Source organism: Eupeodes corollae, chromosome 3, assembly GCF_945859685.1.
Source record: "Eupeodes corollae chromosome 3, idEupCoro1.1, whole genome shotgun sequence".
NCBI lineage: Eukaryota > Metazoa > Arthropoda > Insecta > Diptera > Syrphidae > Eupeodes > Eupeodes corollae.
In genome coordinates this window covers 76,290,018-76,312,091 of record NC_079149.1, presented here as the reverse complement: position 1 = coordinate 76,312,091, position 22,074 = coordinate 76,290,018, and the positions used below count along the sequence as shown (strand labels likewise).

General features: G+C 30.2%; 1 protein-coding gene across 6 annotated transcripts in view; it reads right to left on the bottom strand.

The window, feature by feature from the left end:
- LOC129952490 (neuropeptide CCHamide-1 receptor-like) overlaps positions 1-21,842 on the bottom strand; it is a 76,965-nt gene extending 55,123 nt beyond the window's left edge. For 2 of the 6 annotated variants that reach the window (XM_056065084.1, XM_056065083.1), the window contains exon 1: positions 11,874-12,128. The gene's annotated coding sequence lies outside the window, so the exon portion shown is untranslated. Of the gene's footprint in view, positions 1-11,869; positions 12,129-21,512 lie in introns of those variants that run through there. The other 4 variants (XM_056065087.1, XM_056065085.1, XM_056065086.1 and 1 more) reach the window with 4 other exon arrangements.
- Between the last annotated feature and the right edge of the window lie 232 nt (positions 21,843-22,074).

The window sequence follows — 22,074 nt, the reverse complement described above, 5'->3', positions numbered from 1 at the left end:
GAAACTTCGAGATATATACAAATTTTCAATTTGACAAATTTCAAGTTTGAAACTAGATCTAGTATAATTTTTCTAAATTACATTACAATTTGTACAATACAAGCCAAATGGCCACCTAGGCTGTGGTTACTGCACCATACCCTTTTATGAAATTTTCCATAACCATTTCACGAAATCAATCTTTAAGGTTTTGATGCAATATTCTCAGTTTTTCTTAAGCGCATTTCTTAGTGAACATTCCTGGATTTTCTAACAATCACCAGACGAACCTAATTATTATAATTTTAATTTCATTATTGGTTTTTAAACGAGAAAACTTAATTTAAATTAATTAAGACTGAAAAAATAAGAGATATATTTTTATATTAAGCACTAATTTTTGAGAAATATAAGAAATACATTTCGATTTAAATAAATATAATGTTTTTTTTATATTCATATTATTGAATACTTATCAAATAACTGTTTTAGTAGAAACATGAAAAGTAACGAAGTCGGCAAAATATGCAGACCCAAAAACCTTATAAAAACAAACACAAATTATTTTATTAAAATTTACAAAATTTTAAATTGAGATTCGTATTTTGCATTTCGTAATGTACAATTTTATTTTACAGGTATCAAACCATTAATAAATCAAGAGCTCGCAGTAAAACAGGGCTAACTGACTTAAAAACTATTAACCATTCCTGTATGCGAGTTATATCAGGGATGAAGGGGACCTGCAGCTTTTTCTTGAACGAATGTTTCTTCTCTATATGTTGTGCTTCTTCCAAGCACAATTTCAGGGTACTTTCTTTCCTTTCATCCTCTCATTTAAAATTCATATTTATAAAAATTAACTGAACATTAATTTCACAGGAATTACATCTAACGAAAAAAACAAGGTAATATCCAAAATAACCACGGTCTTACCTTCCTCCATACAAGACTGCTTTCAACTAATTAATCTTATTTTTAATTTAAAGAAGTTAAGATATAATTTCTAAACCAAAATCTTGGTTACACTCTTTATTTTTATTTTTCATTTGTTAACATTTCTGTCTAAAATAAGATCAATTATAAATTGCTCTAACGAAATTGCTCTTAGCTCATAAATTTTAATCATACTTTCGTGAAATCCTCATCAAAGTACTTCATGGATATTTTTAATAACTGAAAACCAACGATAAATTTGTATTCGCTTTCTTGATATAAACAAAAAGTGCTGTGCATAAACAACATACAATTTTTTTTTTGTAATATTCAAAAAATAAATCACACCATTTAAAGTTTTTGAGAAAAGTATATTCATCCTAATATCAGACTTATGTAAGAAACATTGTTTTAAATGGAAAGAAGTATACATCTCAATTGTTCCCGAAAACGATTCACCTGATTTAGATTTTTGTTAAATCTATGTGACAACTTAAATTCTCAAAGCACTTTACCTAGTATAGAAGTTAACTTCTAAACTTTACAACACCCTTTACTAAGACGAATTGAGGCTCACACAAGTCAGAAAATAAGACATTCTAAAGTAATTAAAAATAAATTTGAGTACCTATTTCATTCAAGGCTGACTGCATTTCATTATATGAATAATTTCTTGTAAATTATATACCTAATTGTTAATTTAACACACCCGAAATTTACAGTCGGATGCATTAACCCTTATGACAGAGGCGAATTGATGTGTAAAATGTAATAAGATCTCTTCAGACTTACAGCGTACAGCAAATCGATTTTAATGAAAACATTAGAAATTATTTATCTATGTTCATGTGTATTTATGTATGTATAGACCGAGAGCTGGCAGTACATTTTGGAGTAAAAGGAAGCCAGATAATATTAAAAAATAAAGTTTGATTTTTTATTTAATCTGAGAAACATGTAACATCATTAATAAATTTTCAAACTTTACCATTATTATTTAAAAAATAAAACGTTCATTCAGTCTATATCATTCTTTATCCTTAACATAATAGAATAGAATAACAATTATTACTAATTCTAAGTACTGAGTGCTCTCGTCCTCTTCGATAAAAGCCATCATTAACTTACATTTCGAAATTCAATCCATGATTCTTTCTATCAAAAAAAATGGCCGCAATCCAAGGATGTTAAAATAGCTCCGCTGCCCACATCACAGTCTAATGTCATTAATTGTCTTCTGCGTATATTTACGATCAAATTATTATTATGATCTGCTCAGATCTCTAATGTATCATTTATTCTTGGAATGGAACGGTAATCCAAAATGTACGGTAAAGGTTTTTTATTTTTTAAATATTTGTTTTTTTTTTTACATTATAGAAGATTTTATCTCTTCAGCCAAAATACTTTATTTATATACTAACTGGTTTAAGATTGTTGTTCTTGATAAGACTGCGTTCAATTAATGGTTAAGTGCTTAGAAAGTTACACTAGTAGTTTTTAAAACTCATGTTTTTTTTTTCTGCTTTGGACCTTGATGGAGGATATTTAATTCTAAATTATTATGTCCGTTGTTTCCCCATCTGCGCTCAAGTTTAAACATTCAAAAATTGTTTCGCTTAATAAATAATTTTTCTTACTTAAATTACAAAGCTTGCAAAGAAGATATGCATTAAATGAAGTTAATTTTAAAAAAAATTGAATAGTTTAGATTCAGACAATTATATTCAAAAACATCGTTACTGTTCTTAAAAATTAATACTGTTATGCGTATTGGAAGTATAATTCTTAAATTCAAAATGCAACATAAGCCACCTATTCCAAAATTATTCAAATGAACTTGATAATAAACCTGAACTTCATTTATATGTCACAAAAGTCAAAATTATGCCTTAGTTTGACTATGTTCAAGAATTTAGTATTTAAAATGCTTTGTCAAAAAGCTTTTTTTTAAATAAAAAGAAATGTTTTGTCAAACTAATTTCGCAATCCTGTAGAGAGCACTTAAAATGTGCACAACACACATGCCCTGGATAAATGTACATATCAGAGAGAAATATAGTACGGTCATTAATTTATCAACTTGAATTTCTGAAATTATATACAATGTCGACAAACAATGGCGTGGTTGTTGATAAATTAATGGTTTTAGGATTATAAATAAGAAATAAAATGAAAGCACACAAAGTCTTAAATTCTATTTTCATTAGGCAGAGGTGTGAACAATAATTCATTAATCACATATAGCTCTTACAAGATGTATCAGCAAAAATAATTATTTAATCAGACACAATGGCGTGTGCTCCCTCTTCATAAGCGCATAAATATACAGGAGGATGTTTTATAGTAAAACAATTCTGTTAAACAATTGGAACAGGTCCATAAACAATATTAAATCAAACTTAACGGTTTTCGATATTAAGAATATTTTCTATACCTTTATGTTTATTCTAATTGTATACTTAAAACCAAAAGTGCACATATTAACAATTAAAATGGTTATATCTTATAGACAAATGCATATCTCACCCAAAATTCAAGCTATCAATTGGATACAGCCTGTTTTGTCTCTTGCATTATTGGAAGAAGGATTTAGTGTACTTAAGCTTTGAAAAAAGATGTGCAATTTTTATCATCGGATTTGTCTCTAGGGTGTCTTGGCTTAGCACAAGCTTACATGTGTGTAAAATTATACCGATATCAGGCTTTTAAGAAGGGTAATGTGGCCCCGCTGTTTGAAAGTTCGTTAGCTTTACAGTTCCTTTAATGTATCTTTAACCCGAATCCCAATTAAGTTGATTTTTCATACTGCTCAATCCTGTATAGATGCTGAATTAATTACATTAAACAATGTGTGTTATTTCTAAAAATCAAAGTTTTTATATCGATTACATACAAAATAATACAGTAGAAAAACAACGAGAAACCATAAATAAGATAAAATAGTCTGCTTCAAACTTTAACAATATTTTGTGTCAGATTAATAATTTGAAGTCAATAAATGCGTTTTTTTGTTTTCAATATATAGCACAGTGAGAAATTTTTTTTTTTTTTTTTTTCAAATTCATTTTTATTTATTCAATCTTAAACCTATCTTAAAGCTAGACAAAAATTCATAAAACTAGCCTAATTATCCATAACTTACAACTAACTTAATGGTCCCATACGGACACTCTAAGCTAAACTATAACACTTAAAACTAATGCCTTTCGGCCCTAAGATCTATTTTACTTCATTTTAATTTTATTTATTTTGTATTTATTAGAAAATTATGAGAAAAAACTAATATCAAGGCACAGTGAGAAATTGCCAACAAAACCATAGGCAGTAGCCAGATTTTTGTATTTAAAAATTGGTACAACTAAAAGAAGTTCTGTCAGAATAATAATTTAAAAAAAAAACACACACATAGAAGAAAGTTTTGTGAAAATCAAAAGTTAAAATTAACTTAGCAAAAAAAACTAACTAAAACTAATAAAATGGACAATTTTCAAGAAGAAATGGTAAGAAAACATCTGGAAATTAAGATTCTACAAAAAAAGTTCATTTAACAATTGGAGCTTTGACATAAAATAAAAACTTCAAGAAGGGGGGTTGTTCGTAGACTACTACTACTACTACATAGACTACTACTACGGTCGGGGATCGGAGTCGAGTCAAAATTTGCGAAGAAACACATGTGTGAAGAAAAACTTAATTATTGCTTCTATTGTTTTCTCTTGCAAAATAAGCCCTGTTAGTCCATTTTAACTCACAAAACTAAATAATAGCAACAGTAATAGATTGATTTTACCAAATAGAAAACACATGATTCCAAATGCACAACTACTCAACGAACACAGCCATCGAGATACAAATGTAATATCGTACCAACATTTGAGAACGCAATGACATAAGATCCATTCGAGACTTATATAAATGTCATCCATAGTAAGATTCTACTTAAACTTTTATCGGTGTTATTCATACTATGGATATTATTTTTGTTATTCGTGTAAAATCCTACTATACTATGGATAGATTTTCCAACAAAGTACGAGTAATATATTTCTTTGTTCTACTTATATTTAATTCGAAAACCATTTTTTATCAGTTATTTGTTTTTTTTTTTGTGTTTTGTAAAAATATTGTCAGTTGAAGAATTGATTTAATTTCAAGATCTTTTCCTGTTAACGAGATTTGTATTCGAAAACTTATATAAGCAAATACGGATTAGATTTGTAAAAGTCCAATATCTTACGTTAACAACAACAACAACATTTATTACAGAATGAAATCATTTTGAAGACAATACCCTCATTTCTTCACGAGATATCGAATATTGAACATCAATTTTTTACCTATTTTGCTTATTATTTTTTGTATATTTTAATTTTTGTGAAAAACTGTTTTTTGGGTTTTTACACAAATTTAACTGAATTTCGAAGACAATGTTTTGATATTTTGTATAAGATAAAATTAATTTGAAGCCAATATTTTAAATTTTTGGAAAGCTATTTAAGTGAAAATACATGTTTATCAAGTTTTATTAAGGTTTTTTATATGTATGTTATGTATGTGTATGCAAAAAAATTGTTTATTGATTTTTTTTTTCAAGTAAATAATCAAATTTATAAGTCTAATATCACGGCACAATATATAATATAAAATTTAATTCAAGCTAGCGTTATTATTTCGTATCCTATGGGAAGTTAAAAATGTGTTCAGTTTATTTAAGTACGTCATTCCTACCAAGATTTGTTTAAATATTTTCCAACTTAGCGCAGAATCCTTTTAATTGTATATAAAAGTAATTTACATAAAATAACTTGTTCTTGTGTGACAGACTGTTTTTCATATTCCCAATTATTGTTTTGTTAATAAAATGTTTGAATTTTATGTATGTACATACATACATCACACACACCTTTTACTTTACGCCTAATTATTCCTCTAAGAAAATTTATTTCAATTTTATCTTTTGTTTATGTTAGTCGAAGTTTGCTTGTTTTCATTTGAGCAGATTAAGAAGACATGCGCATCCATTGATGAATGATGTAAACATGACATTATATCGACACTTTCATTGCGGAAATAATATTTCAGATAGGTAGAATTTGAATGTTTTTATGCATTTTCAATTTATTTACATCAGAAGGTGTCAGTTAATTTGGCAGCATCGCACAAAATGGTAATATAAAATCATACATAAGAAAGTTTGAATAATTCGATTACTTTGAGAAAAGAATGGTGTTGTTTGACTTTTCCGTAAACAAAAAATAAACTTGAAAGGAAAATGTTGGTCTTTGTAGTTGGCAGTAGAGACAATTGTCCTGGGTATGAAATTTTTGAAGACGGAAAATTGTGAAAGGCCTGAATAGTTTTAGATAGTGCAGTTAATCTAACCAGTATTTAAATCAGATCACTAAAACTAAATTATAACTTTTTGAAACAATATCTGTAATGGTTGTATTTTCAAGCATTTTTGTTTTGTTTACTATGAGTGGCATAATCATTTCTTTTTATCTAAATTCTCACTTTTGAAATTGTATGAGTTTATATCATACCTTTTTTTAATGAAAAGATATAAATTCCATTGTTTTTTTTTTCAAAGCAACAACTAAATAAAAACTTCATTTAGTTTATTGTGACAGCTCAATTTATTTTTTTAATTTTATTTTTTTAACTTAAAACATCCTTTTGAGGTTTGTATTTTCTGTTGTAATTTCGTTAATCAGAAAATAATTTTTGTATGTACATACGTATACATACAAAGTTTTGGTATAAAAACAGCTTTCACACAATTTATTTTATTATAAATGAATTCCTTAACTTACAACAATCAACATATTATGCTTCTTAATGTTCAGGACACCTTGTAATTTATTCTCAAGCATTTATTAGATCTTATTCTCAGGATCTCTTATCAAAAATGCACAACCATTTAATTTTTTTCTTATTTCGCAACATGTTTCTTATCTAAGACTTCTATGCACATGCTTGCCTTTTCTTCGGATGTGGACTTATATCAGCAATGCATGTCTGCTAAGTACAGCTTTAACCGCTCTAGGTACGCTAATTTCGAAAACATTGCCAAACCTTATGCTACTACATAACTGGATATACGAACATGTTTCACAGGTGCCAACAGAATCCTTTATTGGAACCGATATGCAAATTTCAACTAGCGTTCAAAAAACGAATTGTTGCAAATTTAATGCATTTATGGTATGGTAAATATGGTTTTAGTCGAATATAGTATGGTAAATATGGTTTTAGTCGAAAATTCAGTCTAGAAGCTATGAATGCATAACATTGGGATTTTCTTCAAATTGGTTAAATGTAAATTCTTTAAAAAAGATTGCAACCATAGAAAATGTACAGTACTTTGTTGTATGTACATTGTACATAAGTAAAGTCTCGTTATTTTTTGTGTTCAAAGTGTTTGTTTAGAAAATTGGCCCTCATGATTAAACGTGGAGATGAGGCGTCCTCCCAATAGCACTTTGTTTATCTTAGTTCAAAATTTGTTTTAAAAGTTCTAGTATCAAAAATTCAGAAATAATTTGATTGATAATATTTGTATTTTCAAATAGAATGAACAATTGAAAAGAAATAAAATGCACGACTGTGTCGCACGAACTTGCTCCTGTATGCAAAAAATCTGTTTAAAAAAGTACCTATATAAGATTTTAAAATATACTTGTAAAATAAGTTTGTCTTCAAAGATAGAAATGCCATTTGATTTGTCATACAAAACACGCAGTTCATTCCAAGAAACAACTCATCCTGGGACATTTCATCCCGGAAGTGAAATATACTTGTAACCGTACTTAACGAAAACAATTGTTTGTGTAGTCAACTATTTCGTTTAAAATTTTTCCTTTAGATAGCCATATTTTAATTTCATATTAGAAGAACCTGGATGGAAAGTAAATTATCTGAAGATAAGAAAGAGAAAGAATATTTATGTTTAAATTGTAAAGCGATCGCCTATTGGTTGTGCAATTAGGTAGGTGTCTAAAACGAACATAAAAAAGTTCACTTGGCGTTCTCAGCTTTATGCAGATGGATAGATAATGGCATGTTTATGATGGTAGTGAAAGAATGTTATTGGTAGGTAGATGGTACTTACTATAATCCAATCACATTCTTTCTTTCTACAAGTTTTCAGTGCAAACATGGAGTTATTGCGTTCAGTTTATTTTTTTCGTTTAAGTACAAGAAATTGCTATTCATGTGTTGATTACAGTCAGGCTCTTGTGCGTTTTAGATTTTAGTTATGAAATGACACGTAGGCAGTCATTTTAGAGGTGGTACGTTTCTTTAACTAGTACTAAGTATTTATTCTTTTATATAAGCAATGGCAAGTAAAATATGTGTTAAACAACCTCATTCTTAAAGAATAATATTTTAAAATCATATATACAAAAGTACCAAGATAATAATTCTTGATAGACACTTTAAAATAGATTGTTGATTAAATATATCATATTCATTAATACAATGCAGTGGCGCTACACGGCCTTGTTGGTATTTACAATAGTTATAGTTATAAAAATACTTAAATATGTACCGAATGCATTCATTTTGACAAAAGATAGGAATGTAATTAAAATTTTGTCAAAATAGTTTAATTTCAATACAGTTTAAATAATTAAAAAAAAATATTTTAAGATTCAAAGTTTTACCTTAAAATTAAGTTTGTCCTCAAAAATTTAAATGCAATTTTATCAATAAAAAAAACCCTTTATTTTTCAATTTTTTTTTTAAATCGTTAGAGCGGTTTTTTTTATTAATTTTTATGTGTAAAATTTTTCAATTTTTTTCTAAAGATATTTTTGGTATGCAGTTGTATAGAGATTTAAAATATACGCTAAACATTTGAATTTCGTAAAAAATTTTGACCTGTTTTTGAGATATCGAATTTTGAAAAAATAAAATTCAATATTTTTTTAAAAACCCAAACAATAAAAAATTGCACTTTTGATAATCAAATATTGTTAAGGCAATAAAAGAGCTTATTCAGAAAGAAATATTGAAATAAGTTCATAAGTTGCTGAGAAAATTAAAAAACAAAATAACGGTTCTATGAGCTGTACCATTCCTGAGTAATATAAAATATGTTTTTCTTATTAAAAGAAGCTAAATTAAAAAATAATATTTTAGAGCAAATTTTAAAAAAAAAATGTATCGGTTTGTTTTTGAGAAAATTCGAAATATCGGTTTTTGACCAAACAAATTGTATGGGGGCCACTGTTAGTTTTGATCTTAAAAAAAAATGAAAAAAAACACCTAACGCGAATTTGTTCAAAACCTTAACTTCCAAGTGTGAACTCAATCGACCCAATGGTTTAGGCTTTAGGAGCGTGGACAGGCAGACAAAACAGACCGGACGGAATCGCGGGACCCACTTTTTTGACTTCTCTAACATCGTAATATCATGTTTGATTAAAATCTCGAGTTCGAAATTTTGCACTAACGCAAAACTTGCAATATACATAGTTCCTATATGTCGCAAGTAAAAAGGAGTAATCGGTGGAGCCGCATATTCTATTTTCAAATTAAGTGGCAACTAATATTTAAGTGACTAATGTATAATCCCTTTAGGAAAAAGTTATAGTTCTAAACGTAATGTGTCTACTATAACTAAGCAGTTTTGAGAAAATTAAACGTAAGTGTATGTTATATGGTATTATTCACAATAATTCAGAAACATCATTAAAAGCATCTAAAATAATAAAAAATGGAGAATTTTCGCAATAGAATATAACTCAATTTGAAAAAAGTGTTTTGTTTTTGTATAATAGGTGTATCAAAAGGGTAATTTATCGGGAAGAACCTACATTTTTAATTAACCTTCAAAAGAACAGAGTATGGTACTTAATTTATGATATTTGACTCTACTTAGTCTCAGATTTTTCTTTATAAAGGTCGAATTTTGTAGTACCTAGCATATAATTTGAGTAATGTTGGCTTTCAAAACGGAAAAAAAACATTGCTTATTCCTGAAGATCTTACTCACTTGGCTCGTTTTACACGCGGTATGGGCCTAATCACCTAGAACATGGGCTTTAATTTCAGGACAACTAGGCACTGAGGCAAATCGCTTTTTTTTGGGTATGAGAGAAACAATTTTTAGTGCTGCCCATGTAAAAATTTGGTTCGTCGAATATGGACGTTGCAGCATACTCGTACCTGGTGTGTTGGCGTTAAAACAACGGAAACTTGCATTTTTTATCCTAATAATCTTTTTGCCGCTCTAATCAAACCCTGGTCAGATGTTCCTAGAAGATATAGAAAAGTGTACTTTTCAGGGTCAGAAGGAAAGTATTTTCCGCACAACCCATAACGTCCGATAATCGATTTTCTTCCTTTGAAATCACATTTAAAGAAGATTTCAGTATGAGGATAGGAATACACTATAATTTCAATTTAATTTAATTAGATTTATTTAAATTTAATTTAATTTAATTTAATTTAATTTAATTTAATTTAATTTAATTTAATTTAATTTAATTTAATTTAATTTAATTTAATTTAATTTAATTTAATTTAATTTAATTTAATTTAATTTAATTTAATTTAATTTAATTTAATTTAATTTAATTTAATTTAATTTAATTTAATTTAATTTAATTTAATTTAATTTAATTTAATTTAATTTAATTTAATTTAATTTAATTTAATTTAATTTAATTCAATTTAATTTAATTTAATTTAATTTAATTTAATTTAATTTAATTTAATTTAATTTATTTTAATTTAATTTAATTTAATTTAATTTAATTTAATTTCATTTCATTTCATTTCATTTCATTTCATTTAATTTAATTTAATTTAATTTAATTTAATTTAATTTAATTTAATTTAATTTAATTTAATTTAATTTAATTTAATTTAATTTAATTTAATTTAATTTAATTTAATTTAATTTAATTTAATTTAATTTAATTTAATTTAATTTAATTTAATTTAATTTAATTTAATTTAATTTAATTTAATTTAATTTAATTTAATTTAATTTAATTTAATTTAATTTAATTTAATTTAATTTAATTTAATTTAATTTAATTTAATTTAATTTAATTTAATTCAATTTAATTTAATTTAATTTTATTCAATTTAATTTAATGTAATTCAATTTATATTAAGTTCATTTTAGTATTTCCATCCAATAAAAGGTCCCCGTCCCGGAATTGCAGAATTTATTTTCAAAGATCGCCTTAAGAAACGAAAGAGTCATTATTGCCCTTAAACAAACAAAACTTGCCTTGCATTCTTTTTTTAATACCAAAGGTCATACCATAACTCATAAGTTGCAACATGAATATCTTTTCAAAGAAGTTGGTGTTATTTTTGCTGTCATAAACTTGAAGTATTCGTCAATGTTTATAATTAAATCCCATATAAATGTCGTGCTTACTATTTATTTAATTGCTTATTAGAGAATTAACAAACCCAGATGAAGAATTAATTGCATTTAATGCATTCAAGGCATTGTTCACTTTGTTTTAGGTATTAACTCATGAGCAACTTCTATAGTTAAAATCCTTGTTTTCTGTGACAAACAAACGAATAATGGAATCAAGAAATACTAAATAACTTAGACTGAAAAACCTAGACTTATATTTTCTATTAATTAACTGACGGTCAAACTCGTTAAATAACAAAACATAATTGTATTCGTTTTATTTGTGTTTTGTTTGCACATTTATCAACAAGTGTGATGTAGTTAAATTTGATCATAATAATCCAGCAGATGGTATAAAAATAAGTTTACTTCAAAATCCTTTTAAATGTGTTATTTGTGCGAGTAAGTACACAATATTATTTTTTTACTGCAGCAACTTTATATTTTTTATGGTAAAGCAAATTCATTAAAAATACCCAAACATTTCGTCGGCTATGTTAAAATCTAAACACATAATAAATATTCACTTTTTTACTCTTGTTTTCTTAAACACTCAAATACCTACTGCTTTTATTATTTTTTCACTTTTATGAATTTATTACCACTTAACCGATTTTATTGCATACACTTGTGCTGTTTCAACAAAGATTTCTTTTGGTGGGAATATAATAATAAATCTCGCGGTTTATTTTACTTTCAATTTATTACATTTGAACTCAAATACTAACTTAAAAAACACAGCTAAAAAACGTTTTGAAGTGTTTAGAACGATACAGCAGCAGCGAGGCAGCCGGCGGCGATGTTATTTCGTTTAAAGAAAACTTTGAACTGGAGTTCATCTTTAGATTGTCTCTAGGATTGAAATGTTTTCCCGCATTTTTCAGATACATCTGATATCCATAATACACATACCAATGCATTCGAGAGCTATTTTGTTAAGGGATATTTTTGCTTGAATTAGCATGCGCAAAAATTTGTTAACAAGTATTATTTTCATTGATAAATTTAACGATGTTGCTAAGAAATTTCCTCTTAGATTTTAGTTACACATGCCAGCTTAGACTCTTTTTGACTGTTTTTGTAAATTTTCATATATGGGAACATATTTAAAAAAAACTACCTTTCCTATAAATGTTATGAATTATAGCAATTAACAGGCAACATCTCGCTCACTACTATAAAGCAATTCGTTTTTAGAATGCAATCTGAATTTTACGACACAAGTTAAAAGAAATTGAAAGATATTACAGAATGTTCGTTGTATCAGTTCGTATACCTGAATTAACCAGATCATGGGATTTTGTGAACGATTTGATTAATTTTTCTTTAATTTTAGTGTTTCTTTTTATTTTTGCAAATATAATTATGTTGGATTTAGACTGTATTGTTGAGCCTGTATAACTTTAATCGTCAATTTAATTACTTATAAAATAGAGATTTCCAGAGATTTGATACCGAACAATAAACATCTTGTGTTGTAAGTTCGCATGTCAATTCGCCAGTTTCTATAAAACCAATTCCAAACTACACTCGAGTATTCCAAAACTAATCTTACCAGATAGTTGAAAAGAGATTAAAACGAATAACGATCTTTGTGTTTCTCTTTAGGAAACCGAACATTTGATTGGAATTCTTGACCAGATAATCAACGAATGGAACAAGAGTCATACTATTCCTAGACAAGGCTTCCTCCTAAACTCAATGGAACCAGTTTAAGTCCCTTACAAAACGTTAGAGGCCGATTATACTGATATGATTTAGATCGTTAGAGAAAAATTCTAATAGGTAATTCTTGCGTTTTCGAGCCAGAGCAGGGCATGTGCAGAAAAGATGAAGAACCGTTTCTTCCTCTTCCTCGTCCATACAGCTTCTACAAAAGTCATTTGAAAATACGCCTAGTCTCGTGGCGTGCTTTCCTATTAGATAGTGTCTGTTTATGACACCTATTATCGAGCTTATATGCGATCTGCTTAGAGAGAGCAAGCACCTTGAACGTTTTAAATCCAGTGTTGGCCAGATGTTTTTTCTGATTAGACACGTGGTGATGTTGTTCCACCTGGTGCCTTCCCTCCTCAAAGCAAAGGTGAATATTAAACTGTGGTGTCATCTCCATTAGAGATGATCGACAGTTATGGACTGTTATAGAGTTTGTAGAGACAGAGTCCAGAGACTTGATAGCGGCCTGGCTATCTGAGAAAATACGGATATCAGATGTTGATATCACGTTTTCCTTAAGCCAGGACAAGATCTGGGAGGTATAGAAATCTGGAAATTTCTGTCGAATTGCAGTTGGGGGTCTGGTGTAGTCTCTGTGCTTTGGAATTGATTCTAAGTACCTTAGAATTACGGAGTGGAAAATGTTGTTGTAAGTCCACTGCGGCGAAGCATTGAAGCGAATAGCCGAGCTTGCAGCTATTTGTTTGCTAAATATGTCAAGAGGTGTAAGGTAGAGCAAGGTGTCCAGTGCCGCAGACGGGGTCATGCGAAGCGATCCGCTTATACACAGGCAGGCTGAACGTTGGACTTTATTTAACTTATCCCTGTTTATACCTTTCTCTAAAGCAGTCCACCATACTGCCACACCGTACATTAAAATCGGTCTGATTACCGATGTGTATAGCCAATGCGTTATTTTGGGTTGTAAGCCCCATTTATTACCAATAGCTTTTTTGTAAGAAAGAGAGCTACAGTAGCTTTTTTGACACTTTCCTGTAGGTATTTAGCCTCGTCTGAGAATTTTAATTGTATTCCTTTAATATAGGGAGTGTTGACAAATGGAATTTTGTATCTCCTCGGAAATAAGACCAAATCGGTTTTGTGTGGGTTAACACCAGTCCACACAGATCAGCCCAAAGAATTAGTATGTCCAAGGCATTTTGTAAGAGTTCTTTTAGGATGTTAAGATGCTTTCCTGAAACTGCTATAGCAACGTCGTCCGCATAGGCTATCACTCTGAAGCCCTTCGCATTCACCACCAGGTTCCAGAAGAGTGGGGATAGAACACCACCTTGCGGTGTCCCTCTACTACCGAATCGTCTACCAGAAGAGTTGCCCAATTTTAAGTTAATTATTCTGCTATAGTAAGCATTAAATGAATTAACTCCCGAGGTGAACTCTCTATATTTAGAGATGTTAGTGCAGATGTGATTGCATTTGTGTCCACATTGTTAAAGGCACCTTCCATGTCAAGGAAAGCAACCATAGTGAACTCTTTATGATGAAGGGAGTATTCGACGGACTTGCCCTTAAATGGATATCAATCAATCTTCACAAGGTCTTAAGAAGGAATGATGATAGACTTATAGGTCGTAGATCTTTATAATTTACTTGCGAGCATTTACCTGCTTTGGGTATAAAAAGAACTTTAACTTCTCTTCATACCGAGGGAACATGGACCAGGTAAAGACAGCTGGTAAAAATTGCCTCAACGGATTGGTGCAATTATGTCAGAAGTCTTTTGCAACTTGGCTGGTATTATCCCATCTGGTACTGCAGATTTGAATGGTTTGAAGCTGTTGAGCGCCCATTGTAGCTTATTCCTTGTGGATATTTTGTATTGGAACTTGAACGTATAAAATTGTTGCAAGTTTCGGTAAGAGAACTACCACGAAAGTGAGTGTCCAATAGTAAGTTCAGCGATTCATTACTTGAATTTGCCAGGAGCCGTCTGCATTTTTCAAGCGGCTTGGCATCGCTGGATTAGTTGAAAGAATTTTCCGTAACCTAGAGGCTTCAGAAGTTTCTACTATCATGCCACAGAAGGATCATCAAGAAGATCGCTTAGATTTCCTTAGTGCCTTCTTGTGAATTCTTAATGATTCTTTGTAAGAGCCCAAGGGAGAGGCTAGTCTTGCGCCTTTGGTCCGGTTTAAAAGTTTCCTGCATTTTTTCCTTATCGAGTCAAGCTCTGAGGCCCACCATTGTGATTTCCTCTTTCCTCTTATGTGTATATGTGGACAAGCAATTTCTAGCGATCTGTTCATACATGAGGTAAGGTCATTAACTTTGTTGTCAAGTTCATTAGCGTTAGAGGAAAGACTAGATAGTCCAGGTTCTAGTAAACTCTGTAATGAGTTTTTGTATGAAGCCCAGTCAGTTTTCGATAATTTCGAAAAGTCGATGGACTCGGAATATTCACATTAATATTGGACTGCATATATCTATGATCAGAGAACGAGTGTTCTTTGGATACTTTCCAGTCCAAGATCATATGGTGTATCGTATCTGAGACAAGAGTTATGTCTAAGACTTTTTGTCGAGTTTTAGTTATGAAGGTTGGTTCGTTTCCAACATTACTTACTAAGAGGTTAGTACCAAGTATATAGTCAAAAAGAGACTCACGTCTGTCGTTGATATTTGTGCTACCCCATAAAGTATGATGAGCGTTAGCATCGCTCCCAATAGTAAGGCGGATCCTTTGCCTTTACGCTTCATCGACGACTTTCTCCAGGGTTTTTCCATGGAGATGGCCAACGTGGTCATGGCAAAGATATGCCGGCACTAGCCAGAAACTTCCAGTCCATTTAATAAATCTTTAAGAAGTAAGTGAAAATCTGTTAAACACTTTAGATCATCAGCATTGTAGAAGATATGGATAAGATACAAAAATTGATGGTATGTCATTAATAAATAATGGATATAAAAATGGACCCAAATGACTACCTTGAGGGAAGCCAGATGGGACAAATATTTTATCAGAACAGTAGGCTTCTATTTTTACTATCTGAGTCCTGTTTGAGATATAGAATTTTACCCAATTTAATAGCTTAGCTTAGAATGAAATCCAAAGGAAGACAATTTATTTAAAAGCATCTCATGATAGGTTGCATACATATTAAATGAACATCACTGGTCTTTGAATCTTGGAATTATATACAGCTCGAATAACCGGTATTTAATCGATTATAATTGTAAAATTGTGAAAGCATTTACCATAACAACTATGAGTTGCAAACAAATTTATTTAATATATTAAATTCGCGTTGGATGACAATATATTTTTCTCTTATTTCAGCGCTATTTAATTTTTGTTTTATGCAATTTATATAGCCTCATTCTTTTTATTTATCAGGTTAATTTATCTTAAGGTAAACCATATAGGATTTGAACTCTTTTTCAAGATATTTCTTGGAACGAATCGATGCATTGTTTTTTGACAGCTTTCATTAGGTTTTTATTAGCGATTTCTAATTGTAAATCGCTTTCATATACGAAAGAAATAAATAGTTATTAATTGCATCTAAATTAGCTTTACTAAAGTTTGGAACTAAAGAATAAATAACATTAATAAAAAATAAATAAATATGAAAGTTACCTTCTAACGCAACTTGGTGCGTAGAATGTCTAGTAATCTTACATTATCAATAACAAATGTGTTGATTTAAGTTTAATTATACGGGCTGTAAAAACCAATGATAATTTCTTCAATTTCAGAATTAACATAATATGGAATTAAATATATATATAAATAAATAAACACTTTATATTCAAAACCTATCTTGGGTAAATGCGTCATATAGAGACGGTCAAAAAAAATACTAAGGTAATTTTAGTTATTAAACAAAGGTGACTAATCCACACACTTCCTTTTAACATTCCTTAATATTTGAAAACTCCAAAATGCAAAATTAAAGAATTTATAAGAAAAACAAACTGTTTAAGCGAAATATTTAAAATTTAAAATACAAATCGAAAACTTCCCTGTTTATTTAATAAAAATAAATATAAAATGTCACTATGTGGTCGTGTAGATAAGTCATTGCACTGCATAGAGATATGATATCAAATTGAACACACAGCAAAGAGAACCTTCATTCGAATTTTGTTTGCATAACTTTCCATCCTGTCTGTCCATTTGTCTTGGTTTAGACTTAAGAACATTCAAAAACAAAATATTTATAACAATATTTATCTCAATATTAGTGAGATAAAAAATTGTAAGTCAATATCTTTCTTTGTTGTCCTTATGCTTGAGTCGAAAACCATTTCTCTTTATTTCTTATATAAAAAATAAAGCAGATTGGATTTTTCTAAGGCCATAACTTTACGTTAACAACACAATTTAGCACAGAATTAATTCATTTTGAAGTTAATATTTTCGTTTATTCATACGAAGTTGAGAATCGAATATCTATTTTAACTAAGTTTGTGTAATATTTTTTGTATATTTTAATTTTTGTGAAAAAAACTGATTTTTTATACAAATTTGAATTTAGTTTGAAGCAAATTTTTAAAAACTTTAAGTATTTTTTTTAATTTTTTGTGAAAAAACTGTCAATCCGATTTTCCCAAAATTTTATCAGTTTTCAATAACTTTATTTTTTGTTGCGTACAATTATTTTGTACGTAAAATCATTTCTTGTTCGTAAAATATTCGAGTTGACAATTATTTTTTTTATTTTTTTTAATTATAGAAAAACGTTACCTATTAATTTTGTTTTTTAATTTTATTACTTTGGTAATAACATTTTGTCACATTATTAAATTTAATTCAAGTTGCTAGTATTATTGGTTCGTGAGATATTTTGGGTTACACGAAATGTTTTTTAAGAGTCCATATCCATGTTATTGGGCTATGGATCTTGAAAAATCTACATACGGGCGTATGAACGTACATACACACGCAAGGACAGACATCTCTCTAAAAACCCTTTATTTAGATTCTAGGGACCTTGAAAAATCGAGATATTAAACATTTTTCAATTTGACAATTCGGACCATATACAATAACTTCTTATGGGAAACTAAAAAGACGTACATATCTGTAACAAATACGAAATTACAACTTAGTTTGTTTGTTACTTTCCCCTTTTATTTTAAACAGATGTGTCTCTATACAAAAAGGGTTCAATCTAAGATCTAACCAACATTAAAGATTTCCGACCGCACCGAAAATAAACGTTCGATGCATTATAGTATAAAATATTGTTCTAAACGCTTTTTTTATATTTTTCTGGTAACAATTCAAGAGTGAAACAACTTCTTCAACATTCCCAATATCTGAATAATGACAAGTCATAAAAGCATTTAAAAATATAACATATTTCAAAACGTAAAGCATGAAACTACATTTGGAATGGCTTTAATCTAAATCCGATACAATAATATTGAATGCCCACCTGGGACTCGAAAAGTGAATTTAGGATATTATACTCTTGATTAAACATACAAACAGGAATAAAATAAGGAAGTTGGAGAAAATTCTGGTCGAACAACTTTTAAGTCATTACACTCTTAAATGCATACACATGTATGTGTATACCTGCATAAAAACAATATGCTGCCACATAACTTTGCATTGCAATTTGCTTTTTGTCATATTTGTATGTTTAATTTTAAATAAAAACAACCTCAATAGAGCACCCAAATCAAGCAATTGTATGTTTCAATTTTTCATGAAAACTCTACCGGTCATTTGAAAAACAAATTATTTGCTCCTGATATATGAGTATTTATGAAATCTAATATATAAAATTCTCCTGTCACAATGTAAGTTGCCATCCTCCTCCGAAAAACCTTAACCAATTATATATATACATTCGGTAGGTCTGAGAAAAGGTTTTTATCTATTATTTATATTCTTAAGTAAATACTACTGTAGTACCCGTGGCATGATGGTTAGTGCGTTGGACTGTCAGTCGTTCTTTGACTTTCAAAGAGAAGACAAGGGTAAGTTAAATTTTAATTTCATTTAAAAAGAAAGTGCATTTTTAGTGTTTGGCATTTAAGTAGACAGTGTAACACTGTTTAATATAACTAATCGGTAACTCAGTGGAGGTGGCGTCCGACCGATCTAATTGCGTACAGAACGGCCCGAAGGGTTGAGGTTATTAGAATTCTCTTGCAGCGTGATTTCGACAAGATTTAGCGATATTGCGACGACTGGGAACTGAAAATAAATGTCCAGAAGTCGGAGACAATTCTGTTCTGGACTCCGTTGGCTGGGGATACGTGTAAGAATTGGCGCAAGATGGTCATCGTTGATCTTCACGGGCAGCCATTAGCGAGCAAAAGTGTAGTGAAGTACCTCGATATCTGGTTAGATCAGTATTTATATTTCGACAGACATATAAATGCTGCTCTGACCAGGGCCAGAGGAGCCTTCGCTCTGACGAAACGGCTGTTTTTTAACAGTCGACTTGACCCCAGAGTGAAGGTAATTTGCTACATGGCACTCATACGGCCAATGATCGTTTATGGTTGTCCTGTGTGGTTCAACGTTGCCCCTTCCCAGATGGAGAAGTTTCGGGTGTTCGAGCGGCAGTGTTTACGACGCTGTACCGGCTTATATCGAACAGCCGAATCTTCTTATGTGCATTATTATTCCAACGAGGTCCTGTACAACGGGGCTCGAATCAACAGAATTGACAATTTCGTGATAAAACTCGTTCGAGGTCACATTGCAAGAACTATGTTTTCGGCCAACAATTTAATTTTCGGTGCGTTCTATCCGAACTACGAGTATTTTGAGAGTGCACGATTGAGCGGCTTCATTCCCCCAGAGCCATTCCTCTTTTACGATAGAGTTTTGGTGGCTTCAATCGGCACTTGATAGTGGGTAGTCGGGATGGGGTTTTAAGCCTTGGCCGGCTTACATACTTGTTTAATAGTATTAGGGTTTAGTTTTAAGTAGAATAGGCATGGTGGCACAAAAAAAAAATACAAAAAAAAAAATCAAAAAAAAAACATTAAAAAGAAATAAATAAAAAAAAAAAAGACAACAAAATATGAAAAACAAAAATGTTAGATAGTTAGATTTGCTGCTGTGGTTGTTCTAGTTTTAAGTAGTTTATAGGTAGAATAGGTAGTTTAAGTTAGTTTTAAGTTCTATTTAAGGACCTTATTTTAAATAGTTTGTAAGTAAAAATAAAAAAGGATATTGATATTAGTTTTTTTCAAATTTTCTAGTAAATACAAAAATAAATAAAATTTAAATGAAGTAAAATAGATCTTAGGGCCGAAAGGCATTAGTTTTAAGTGTTATAGTTTAACTTAGAGTGTCCGTATGGGACCATTAAGTTAGTTGTAAGTTATGGATAATTAGGCTAGTTGTATGAATTTTTGTCTAGCTTAAAGATAGGTTTAAGAATGAACTAATAAAAATGAATTAAAAAAAAAGTGGCGTCCGGAGAGAGAGCCTAGGGTCGTGGGTTCGAGTGCCAGAAGGAGTGTACAAACAATTTGGAAGCTTTTTTTCACAACCGAGAAATTGCCGATTTTATAAATTGGGAAAAAGGCAAATGGAGAAGGAGAAAAGAGCAGGGGTATCGAAAAGTACCTTTGCCAACACATCGCGCGATGTTACGGTGCAAGCAGCGCTACCGCAAACAACCGCATTAAAAACAAAAAAAAAATGGAGAAGAGGGAAGGAATCACCACGAAGAGTGAATTCTCAGACTACGCCGAGTCTGAGAAGACTGAATATATGTCAGAAGGGGCTCTTCAGGTCTCCGAATAGGGATTTAATCCTATCTGAGCCAGAGCCAATCCAGCAGACAACAGCAAGTACAACAGCAGCAAAAACAACAGCAACAACAACCACAGCAGCAAAAACAGCCACAACCCAAGACAGCTCCCAAAAACACAGGAGCAGAGCAAAATAAAAAGAGGCCATCAGCAGTGACAGGCCCAATGTCCGAGGGTCCATCGACTTCGGCTAAGGCCAACAACATCAACAGCAACAACAGGCGCAGCAACAGCAGCAGCAACACCAGAAATAACCACAGGCCAAGAAAGAAAAAATACCACCAATAAGGACCCATAGAGTTGACCTGAACGACATAAAACAGGTATGTAAGTCGGCCACTAAGGGCAAATTTGTCATTAAACTCTTAAAAAGTAATTAATGAATCGAACTTTGGATTAGACGTGTCTCTCCCTCGGCTAGCAATTTTAATCAATTTCGAGTTAAATTTACGCAAGTTTCGTTTTTAAGTTGTGTGCCATTTCTATGCCAATGAAGTTTTCTGAACAATAAGACCCGAAAAAATATAAAAAGTGATCAAATTGGATAGAATTAAACAAGTAAACCAATATATTGTGAAGATCATTGAAAGTTAAAACTTTGTTATTTTTGTATTTCTTTGTTTGATTTATCATACCGAACATTGAGTGTTTTAATTTAAATCTTACCGTGCATACATGTCCAGGCAAAAACGGGGTAGAACGAATTCCACAATTGATGATCAAAATATTAAAAACTCACCTCGAACATCAATTGATTCTCCTTACCAACTGAGTAAAAAAATGGCCGTGGACGATAAAAGCTTATTTAACAAAATGAACCAAAATATGAAAAAACAAAGTGAGTTAATTATTTCACAACTCTCAAATAAAATTGAAGAAAATCACCAAGACCTCACGCAAAAAATTGACCATAAATTTGATGAGCTTCAAAAATCTATTGATTTAATAAACACTAAAATCGCGCAACTCGAAAAACAACAGACCGCGGCGGATAATGACATAAGTTTGCTTAAAAATGAACTCAAAGAAATAAACACAAGACTTTCAAACACAAACATTGATCTAACAAACAAGCTTTCCGAGCTATCATCTTTGAGTAGTGAACTAGCTCAAATAAAATTAACGCAAGAAAATATTGATAATAAAAACGTTTCGTGTGATGCTGTTCTTTTCGGAATACCATATTTAGAAAATGAAAACATCAAAACGTATATCAATCACTTATGCCACGACTTAAATATTCTACCACCAAAATTAATTAACTCGTTTCGAATACGCACTTCACAAAACGTCAACTCTTC